Genomic DNA, 7,974 nt, shown 5'->3' on the forward strand with positions numbered 1-7,974 from the left:
TTTGTGCCTGGCATTGTGACACATTTTTATGACACAGTTTTTATGAATCTCTGTGATCTTCCCACCAGCCCAGCAAGTGTGTGTGTGTGTGTGGGGGGGGGGGGCTGTGGTTGGCCCTATTTCGCAGAGGAGGAAACTGAGGCCCAAAGAGGCTCAACCAACTCCATGTGCTCCCCCTCCTGACTGGGGTTCAATGTGACCTAGCTGCGTGTTTGCAGAGAAAATAAATCAGTTGCACAAATAGGTCAAGAGGCCTGGGGAGGGAGGGTGATGTACCTGGGTCCTTAGGAGTCTGGAGTCAGGCCTGGCCTTTACTTGTTCCTGTGTGGAAGACAGTTGACAGTTTTCAAATGGCCAGTGGGGAGTGCGTGTGAAGGTTCTGAGGGAGGGAGATGCCTGGAAGTGGCTGAGCTCCCTGAACTCCTGGGATTGGAGGAGACTCAGAAAAGGCTGGCCTTGCCCACCCTCTCCCCCCACCCCCACCTGCTTGCCCTCCTCAGGGCTGAAAAAGACACAAAGCCCAGAGCTGTAAAAAGGAGGAAAATCTTCAAATTTAACTACATAAAAACAAAACATTTCTGAATTATAATAGACCCACAGATAAGGTCAGATGAGGTGTGACTAGTGGGGAGAAAATATTTGCAACATCGTAACAGAAGAAGGATTTGTATCCTTCCTATACAAAGAGTTCCTACAAATCAGTAAGAAAAACAACCAAACAGAAATGAACAATTACTTCACACAAGAAGAAATACAAATGGCCACTGGAGAGACAGAGAATATGAAGCTTAAAGTCACTCACAAGGAAATAAATGCAAACAAATACACAAACAAGAAACCACCTTTTGTCCTTATAGTTGGCAAAACAGTAAAAGATTGGTCACATCCTGCAATGGTGAAGGTGGGTGTGGGTACCACTGGGGCGTGCTTCTTACAATTCAGAAACCCTGCATGGCTTTGAACTCTGCCTCCAATTCCAGTGCTAACAATCACAAATCTGATCAAAGTGATGGCACAAACGGGGTGCTGCTTACAGCAAACACTTGAGAACCACCGGTGTCCAGCAAAACGGGATGTGGAAGCAGACATGGCCATGCACGGAACACTGTCCTCACCTTACAGCAGAGGGGTCTGCACTCGTGTTCTGAGTAAGGACAACATCTGAGGCAGGCTGTGCAAGGAAAATACAAGCTGGAGACCCATGGCGCCATTTGGGGTAGAGTTTTTGTAAAGGAAGAAAGCGTGTATTGAAAATGTGCAGGAGGAAATGCCCAAGGTTTCAGTGGTTACTCTGGGTGGGGGGTACTTTCAGTTCTTACTTTATATTTATAGTTAAGAGGTGGGATTAGCAGAGGGTGGGCTGTATGCCCTGTATGTGTGTGTGGGGGAGGAGGGTTGGTGGGGTTTTTTTAATAAAAAAAAGTTTAGCTTTTCAACTCTATGCTGAAGCTGTGTGACCCTGCAGAGCCATGAGATGGAGGGGTGGGTTTCCACTGGGCAGGGGGCAACTGTTTTCATGACAATGCTCATTGGGCGTTCCCTGGACAAGGCAGGTTTCCAGCTACCCTAGGCAGGGTCTTCTGGGGGAAACCCCTGGTGCCTGGGGAGGCCCCCCAGGGCAATCCTGAGAATGAGCAGGGTATAAGGAGCACTGCAGAGTCCAGTGGGGTCACACCCCCACTGGTCAGTTAAAGGGGATTAGTGACGACATCCATCAGGGTCAAGGCTAGGCCTCCTGATCTCCAGGCAGGTGCTGGGGGAGCAAGGAGGGGCGGCCCCTCCTGGAGGGCAGGGAAAGCCCCAAGCGCTGCCGAGAGGAACTGGGTTACAGAGCCTCTCCTCTGAAGATTGCTGGCCTCAGTTTCTCCATTTGTGTTGAGGCCCTGCCTCCAACCCCTATAGGTCCCCCAGCTGTGGTTTCCTGGGCTTGGCCTTCCCATCACCCCACTGCCTGGGTGAGGGGTCTGGCCCCCTTACTGATTCTTGGTTTCCTCCCACCCCTAGTTGGCCCCAGAGCAGGGTAGAAAAATATGTCCCAGGCCAGCCTGTGACCTCTCTGTGCTTCACTTACAAGGATGCAGAACAGACACAGAGAAGAATAAGAAATTCACCCACCAGCTCCTAATTCCCTCCCCTCTTGTGGCTTGGCTGTGTTGGTAATGATGGGGCTCAGGGACACCCAGAGCTAGCTAGACACCCCCATCCAGGGATGGGGTCTGGGCAGGCCAAGAGGGAAAGGAATAATGTGAGGACAGGAGAAAACTAGGGGGCACAAAGCACCTACCGTGGTCTCCAGCTTGGCCTCCCTCCAGCCGCCTCACTCACTCCCTCCAGCCATAGTGGCTCCTCCTCTGACATCAAGTCTCATTCCAACCTCAGGGCCTTTGCACGGCTGGTCCTTCTGACAGCTGGTCCTCTCTCCCTCATTCTCCAACCTGTCAGGCTGGTTTATTACCTTTCCTCCTTGTACCTGTCAACATGCACAACCATCTGATTTGGTTGTTCAAGTCCCCCACCCCCACCTCCAGTTCCACGAGGACAGCCCCTGCGCCCAGCCTGGCCACCCCTGCATCCCCAGCACCCAGCCTGGGCCTGGCATACAGGTGAAGCTCAGAGGCGGAGGCCTGTCCTACAGCTTAGTGGTGCCTGGAAGCCCCGACCTAGGCAAAGGCATTTCTTCCAGCCAAGGGGGTTGTGTGGGTCCCTGGCAGCTGGCAGGGCCACCAAACAAGTCTGTGTGTCTGTGTGTGTGGCAGCAGCAGCTGAGGCTCCTCAGGGCCCAGCCCCCACCCTGAGTACAGTGGGGAGGGAGGGAGGCAGCAGCTGGTGGCTGGCCCTGGGCCAGCTTGAAGTCTCTGCTGGGAGGGGCAACGCTGGGGCTGGCTCTCGGTCTCTATCTCTGTCTCTGTCTCTGTCTGTTCCTGTCTCTTCTCTCTCTCTCTCCCCCTCCCTTCCTGTCTATCTCCCCATCCCAGAGCTTTGCCTCCTCTGGGGCTGGGGACTGGGCCCACTCTGTGACATTAGAATCCCACTCACCTCCACCTGCCCATCAGGACCAGCCCTGCCTCTGTTCCATGGTCTTTATCCCTCCCCATATGGGGAGCCTGGGAGATGCCTCTAATGTGCTGGGGGGTCCCAAGCAAGTCCCCACCACCTTATGAGACTGTTTCCCTTCTATAGAGTATTGTGGGCCCCCTCTCTGGCATAGGCACCTGGTGGGACCCTCGCAGGGGTGGGGGTGGGGGTCATTGCAACCAGCCGGGAAGGAAACAATCCTGAAGGAGCCACTGGAAGCGTCTGAAGCTGTCATGGGGCCAGAGCTGGGCAGCCAGAGGGTCCCCAGGAGGGGGTATGGAGGCCAGGAGTCACGCTGGTTGGGACAGGGCTAGTGCAAAGGCCCTGAGGACTCTCTCCTCTGTCTCTGTCTGTCTCCACCGCCCCACACTGGGCTTCCTCTGCCACACTAGGATCCTCAGCCAAGTCCCTGGTCCTCACCCCCAGGTCACACAGCAAGCTGGCTTGGCTGACCCTGCCCTCTGCTCCCCCATTCAGGCCACTGAAGCGAGGCCCTGGGGAATGTGGACAGAAGGAGTTTGTGAGCAGCAAGGAGGGCGGGGAGGGGGGGGTGAGGAGCTGGGCTCCCCCCAGGATCCTCATTCCCCAGATACACCCCCGCCCCCATCAGCACATCAATCTGCCAAAGCTCTGCTGACTGTAGAATCCATCACTGCAGAAATACCCTCCCCGGGCTGCAGCTTTATCACCCCTGATTTGCATTTTTGCATATTAATGTAGGCAGAACTGCTAATTTTGCTGCATTATTTTAAAGGCACAGAAACTCTGGGGGTGAGAATGGGGCCTTCCTCACCAGGTCTGTGGGTACAGGATCCCTGCCCCTCTGTGTCACCCCTGCCCCTTAGGTCACAGGGACCCCTACCAGGGAATAGGGTGTCTTTACTTTTGAAATTGAGGCATGAACTTTGGCATAAGCCAGTAGGTCTGGGATTCTGGAATTTTTTGCAGGTGGCTCCATTCTGAGTATCCCACACTGGTGAAGTTGAGAATTTGGGATCAGAATTTGTCTTAAAACCTTTGGATTTGTCATAGACCCTGAATGGTGCTAACAAATCAATCTCCTGTGTTCAGGGCAGAACCCGAGGGCCCTTCTGCAGCCTCAGCAGTGCGCTCCCCCTCCAAACCTCTCGCCCCCACATCTGGCCCCGGGGTCGCTCAGCCCAGCCTCAGGATGCCTTTCAGCTCCGACTTGCTCCAATGGCCCACCTCTGGGCCTTTGCACATGCTGTTCCCCCGCCTGTGTGTTCGTCCTTTTCCTACAAGGTCATCTCTTACCAGAGGCCCTCGGTGCTACTCTGCACCATGCACGTGTACGGTCACCTCCACGAACCGATCACGAAGCTGGGAGACAGGCACAGAACGGCGCCGCCGGGTGCTGGGTGGGTGGGTGGGGGTCACACAGGCTCCTTCCAGAGCCCTTCTCTCCCAATGGCCTGAGGTACGCACCTGGGCGCATGCTGCCACCTGGTGGCGCCCCGAGGAGTCCCCGCCCCATGGAGCCCACCCTGCTCTGGGGGACACCCAAGAAGCCCCCAGGTGCGGAGATAGCGAACCGGCCAGACTCCTGTGGACCTGGGCGCTTGGGCGCCAACGGGCGGGATGTAGGGGCTTGAATGGTGAGGAAGGACATGGGGCCCCCACCCGGCTGCCCCATTCTGACCCCTGGGGACCTTTCTGTCCCATTCTCACACTAATGTGATCATTTGACGCCCACATTGACCCTCGGCCTGACCTGGTTGGAGACCGGGCCGCCGCGACCGGGACCCTCCATTGCATTGGCAGGGACGATTGTGCAGCGGAGCCCGTACCATGACCGGTGTCCACCAGAGGGCGCTCGGCGCCCAGAAATGCGGGGGCGCCCCTGCGCGTGGCTGCAATCTGCGCACGCGTGTGCCGGATCTCCGCGTGAGTTCCTGATCGCGCGCGTGCTCTGGCCGGCTCAGGCGTGTGCGTGGCGCACCTGGGCTCGGACACGTGCAAACGCAAGTTCATGCGAGCCGTGATGTGTTCGTGCATGTACGCAGCTCAGCTGTGTTCGCCTGTGCTCACACGTGCTCAACGTGCTCAGTCTTGTGGACACGCACACTTGAACTTACGTGCGTGGTGGCAGACTAGTGAACGCTCTATACGCTCGTGTATACTCTGGCATATTCATGTGTGTTTACATTTACACGTGTGTTCTGGCATGTTTCTGGGGATGCACACACATGCTGTGACAGTTTCCTTGGGTGCGGCGTGCTTAGGTGTGTTCACACGTGCACATGTGCCCTGGCTTGTCCGAACACATTTGCGTGTTTGAACGTGTGAGGCATGTTATGTTTGTTCACACATGTGCACACATGCTGGACACACCCTCATGTCCACGTTTCCTTGGGCTTTGATCTGGTCACCTGCCCTCCTTCAGGCAGTCACATGGTCACGTTCTCTTGTGTGGCCCCGCATATTTGCACATGCATATGTCCTGGCAAACGTGTCCACATGCTCTGGCATGTTCATGCATGTTCACACATGTACACGGGCAGACTCAGTGTCCCCTCTGGTTAGTGTCGGCCCGCGTTTGATCCCCTCCCCCAACCCATGTCTTTGTTACCCTGACCTGGGTCTGGGCTGCTGTCCCCTACCATGAGGACCTGTGCTCTGTGAAGGCACCCCCCCATGTCTGGCACTCAGTGGGCACCCAGTACACAGCTCAGTATCTCAACTAGCTGAAGGACAAGCCCAGTGGCCCCTGTGATTACAGGTATCCATACCTAGCTATGACAATGCAGCCACAGCGAGTCAGCCTCAGAGGTTCCAGCATTACGGCTGGCCAGCAAAGTAGGGACCTTTCCTTATCCCACCCACCCACCCCTTCCTCTCCACTCCCAGGAGGGTATGAAGGGCTCCCTCCCTCCTTCTTACTGTTCCTTCCCGCTCCCCCCCACCCCCACAACCTCCTATTCATCCTACAGGGCCCTGCACTATCAGTCCCTCTTCTAGGGCACCTTCCCTGGTCTTCTGGGCATGAATAGAGTGGCCACCATGGAGAGCAGGCAGGGTTCCTGGGCTCCCAGCTGGAGGACTTGTGGTCCAAGCCATGTCTGCAGACAGGAGTCTGTCATCGGTGGTTCCTCAGGGATGGGTGAAAACTGGTTCCTGGGCCCCACACATGGTTGTTAACATAGCTGACAAGTTCTCCAGGAGGCTCTGATGTGATCACTGTGCTCATGTGCTGTGGCTCCTCCTTCCATCCCTCTGTCCTTTCCTCTGTCCCTCTCTCCCCTCTCTCTCTCTCCTCCTTCTCTCAGTTCATCCCCCTGGCCCTGGCCACTTCCCACACACACACACCCCTCATGGGCCATCTCCTTGGCAACGGTGGCCATGAGGTCAGCTACTCAATCAGTCTCCTCTCACCCCTGCAGCCCTGACCCCTGGACCCGGAAGGTGACAAGGAAGTGGGGTCAAGCTTGGGTGTCCAGGGTTGGGGGAATGCTGTGGGGTTAGGACAGAGGTCCCTCAGCCAGAGCAAGGACAGCAAGACTCAGAGAGGGAGGGTGGGTCCCTGGGGCATAGGGTGAGCAGGGTCAGAGGTCAAGCGACCCTTGGCATACATGGACAGTATGGCCCTCCTGGGTCTCAGTTTCCTCCAAGACACATTCAGATTTCAAGTCCAGTCCAAGCCAGTTCTTTGGAGCACTCACCAGTTGTGAGCACAGTTCCCAGCCCTTAGGGAGGAAGGCTCAGTCCTCATCCCAATGTACAGCTGATGACAAGGCCATGTGGCTGCAGACTTGGCTTGGACCACCAAAGGTCACCCAAGCACTGGTCTGGGTAATTGTCACTGGAAACCAGGGCTCTGTCCTCAGTACACCGGACACCAAGTCCACATTCTAGCTCCTGAGCTGGCTGCATCACTGCTTCTGGAAGAGTCCACCATTACTGCTTCTAGAAGATGTCACCATTACTGCCTCTTGACTATTCCTCCATCCCTGCTTCTGGAAGAGTCCACTGGTCCAGCTCTGAGCAGTGCACCATTCCAGTTCCCCAGGGAAGCAGTCAGGGGCCTTTAGGTTTTTCCCTTGTAGGACGAGGCAGGGGAAGGTCCCCAAACACCCTGGGAGGAGGAGGCTTTCTCTCTTGTTGGCAGCCTAGTGGGGACAGCTCCTCAGGGCCCCATGAGGGGTGAGGGCCACAGCCCCAGTCCCGCCTCCCCGCAGGTCGATGAGCTGGGCCCTGCAAGGACATTGATCGCTAAGTGCATTTATATAGATCCTGGGACAGGTAGCCTGGGCCCACCGTGAGGGGACTCAAAGGGACCTTGGGGGCTGAGTGGGGACTCTAGGGTGAAAGGGTGGGTACAGCAGAGTACAGAAGATACCTCGGTTGCCCTCTCCCCTTTCTGAGCCTCAGTTTCCCCATCCTGGCAATGAGGGCAGATGGAGATATGGAGGAGTTTGCAGTGGGCCTCCTGGGGCCCCTTTTTTAGCCATGGCACCAGCAGCTCAGAGAGGTCAGGCTGCTGGCCCAGGGCCACACAGCCTGAGGGCGGGAGATACCATGGCTGTGCTGATGGGGGGAGCATTGGGCTGGGGTCCGCGCTTGACTATGGGGCTACCCCTCCCCGCCAGCTGGGGCTGGGCTGCTGGCCCTTTAAGAGCCTAGTTTTGGCGCCGCCTGGGGGTTATCGATTGCAGCCTTGGAAACGCGATTAGATTACTCTGGCTGGGAACGGCCGCCTGGCGGGGGCCGCGGGGGGCCGCTGGGGTGGGGGGAAGCAAGGCTTCTTGTAAATGGCTCCCCAAGGGTGCGGGGACCTGGGGCACGGGGAACTGGTTCCTGGGGCTCCCCTGGTGCCGCCTGCCCAGTGTTCCTTGGAAGAGGGGGTGCATCATCGGGGCTCCCATTGTGTGGGTTTGGAAA

At 56.7% G+C, this 7,974-nt stretch overlaps 1 long non-coding RNA gene across 1 annotated transcript; it reads right to left on the reverse strand.

Moving 5' to 3' along the window:
- Positions 1-538: 538 nt before the first annotated feature.
- On the reverse strand, positions 539-4,317 carry LOC109453860 (uncharacterized). Its single transcript, XR_012497982.1, has 3 exons — positions 2,602-4,317; positions 2,285-2,470; positions 539-1,171 (listed from the first exon to the last, which is right to left on the reverse strand). It is a non-coding gene; the product is annotated as an uncharacterized LOC109453860 (long non-coding RNA).
- Positions 4,318-7,974: the final 3,657 nt, after the last annotated feature.

Source organism: Rhinolophus sinicus, linkage group LG07 (genome assembly GCF_036562045.2).
Source record: "Rhinolophus sinicus isolate RSC01 linkage group LG07, ASM3656204v1, whole genome shotgun sequence".
Taxonomy (NCBI): Eukaryota; Metazoa; Chordata; class Mammalia; order Chiroptera; family Rhinolophidae; genus Rhinolophus; species Rhinolophus sinicus.